Below are 2826 nucleotides of genomic sequence, written 5' to 3'. Positions count from 1 at the left end.
ATTTGATATATTTAATGTTAAATAAATGTTGCATTCCTGGAATACACCACACCTGGTCATGATGCATTATATTTTTAGCTAGATTAAATTTTTTCTATTTTTTGAAATCTTTACCCAAAGACATGCTTATTGATTTTACAGAGAGAGGAAGAGAGAGAGAGAGAGAGAGAGAGAAGAGAGAGAGAGAGAGAGAGAGAGAGATAGATGTAAGAGAAAAAATATCCATCGATGTCCTGGCTGGGGATTGAACCCACAACCCAGGCATATGTCTTGACTGGGAATTGAACCATGACCTCCTGGTTCCTAGGTTGATACTCAACCACTGAGTGATGCCAACTGGGCAGTTTCCGTCTTCTTTTTTTGTCTTTTTTTTTCGGGGGGGGGGTCAAATTAACCCTTTTAAATGTAAATATTAAAATTAATTAATAAACAGGCTAGGTAAAAAGTTTAATCACACATGGCTACTGGCAGGATGGATCATTATCCATTTCTTCTATGTCTGCCTCTAGAAAACTATACTAGAAACTATTCTATTTTCACATTGAAATTAAAGGAAAAAGAAGAGTGCACATAAGTACACACACACACACACACACACACACACACACACACACACACACACCTGGCATACTAGAAATACTGCACCATGTTATACTTAACTGAACATTTAATCACTTTATTTAACAACTTTTATTAAATATCTATTGTGTGTATGTATGTATATAAGCATAACCAACGGACACAGACAGCAGGGGGGATGAGGGCATGTGCTGGGTGGTGGGAGCGGCAGGGGAGAGGTCAATGGGAGAAAAAAGAAGACATGTAATACTTTCAACAATAAAGAATTTAAATTAGCCGAAACCGGTTTGGCTCAGTGGATAGAGCATCGGCCTGCGGACTGGGTCCCAGGTAGTTCGGTTCCAGTGTTTCTCTCTCATCGATGTTTCTAACTCTCTATCCCTCTCCCTTCCTCTCTGTGAAAAATCAATAAAATATATTAAAAAAAAATAAAAAAATAAAGAATTTAAATTAAAAAAACCTATTGTGTGGAAGGTACCATTATATGTACTAGGGATATAGAACATGCTTTCCTATTCTCAAATATACCAAAATGCCATGTTAATAATTGTTCAATAAACAGACAATTATAAATAGTGTGTGAGTTATTTGGTAGAAATAATATTAAGTTTTCACAGTCCTTAGGATAAAAGAATTGATTGTCAACAGCACAGCTTGATAAATTGTTGTGTATTTCTCCTCATCCCAGCTAAGGATGTGCCTAAAAGCCAATTTCATCCCTAATTCTGCCTTTTCTCTCCCTTCTGTTTCCCAAGGGAGTATGACATCATTCCTCACTACCGGAGGCCTCATTTTTAAATAGAATCCCTAAATGAGTCAAATAAAAGTCATGGGCAGAAATTTCATGTACAGATGTGGAAAAGGAGGTAGAAGAGGTGAAATTAATCAAATATATATTTTTTGAAAAATCCTCAAAAAAGAAAATGCATTAAGTAGATGCAGGAATTGTTCCTTTTCTGTGACAATCTTACAATTTTCAAGGTAACTTTCAAATACACTTCTGAAATATTTCAGATTCTATTTCCTTTCCTGCATTACAAAAACTTATATGCTGATCTTATTTAAAATTTTACTGAGAATTGTAACTGTCAATATTGTTTTTATTATTATAATACACAATGCCATGAGTTCAAGTTCTCTAAAAATTGAACCTTCAAGTCAAAGTGAGTTTTCTAAAATAGACTCATTCATGGCACTCATTACTTCAATTCAAAGGTTTATAAAGTATATTGTTAGAATATTTGTTTTAACTTTTAAAAATATTTTTTCATTGATTTTTTTTAGAGAGACAACAACTGAGAGCAAGAGAGAGAAACATCCATCAGCTGCCTCCTGCATACCCCCTACTGGGGATTTAGCCTCAAACTAGGAACCTCTAGGAGCATGGGAGGAAACTCAACCAACTGAAACACACCAGCCAGGGTTGCTGTTAGAATAATTTTAATGACTTAGTCCTAGATAAGTTGGGTATATTAATAGAAGGCGTTGATTATATAGATAAAAATAAAAGGTGGCTGAAATTTTAATGAAAGAATAGATTCAAATTAAATAAACTTTAATAAATAAAGGGACATGAAAGCAAATTATTTGTCATCTTGAGCTGAAACAGGAAACTAAAGAAAAGTAATAAAATGAATTCACTCAGATCAATGCTGATACTCCAGGTAGCCATGTATTCCTACATATAAATATATTTCAGTTCTTCTAAAAATATTAGCAAATGGCCCAGCTAGTGTAGCTCAGTTGTTCAGCACTGACCCATGAGCCAAGAGGTCGCTGGTTTGATTCCTGGTCAGGGCACATGCCTGGGTTGCGGGCTCAATCCCCGGTTGGGGCATGCAGGAGGCAGTCGATTGATGTGTCTCTCTCATTGATGTTTCTCTCTATCCCTGTCCCCTCCTTTCTCTCTAAAAATCAATAAAAATATAAAAGTATTAGCAAATGAATCTCATCTTAAAATATACTTACATGTATTCATCTAAGTCTGCCTTTCCAACAAAATATGAAAATTGACCTTTAAAAATTAATATAACTAAACTAAGAAAAGTATATTATGGGGTAGAGGGAGAGTCAATGGGGGAAAAGGGAGGACATCTGTAATAGTTTCAACAATAAAGATATTTTTTCAAAAAGAAAAGTATGTTAAAAATAACAGTTCATATGTTTAAAAGTATAAAAACAGTATGGTTGAATGTTACTCCTTTTTTATCATATGATATTCTTTTGTGTTCACTGATATATCCTGAG

This window comes from Myotis davidii, unplaced genomic scaffold (genome assembly GCF_000327345.1).
Source record: "Myotis davidii unplaced genomic scaffold, ASM32734v1 scaffold1497, whole genome shotgun sequence".
In the NCBI taxonomy this organism is placed as follows: domain Eukaryota; kingdom Metazoa; phylum Chordata; class Mammalia; order Chiroptera; family Vespertilionidae; genus Myotis; species Myotis davidii.
This window is presented reverse-complemented; position numbering follows the sequence as displayed.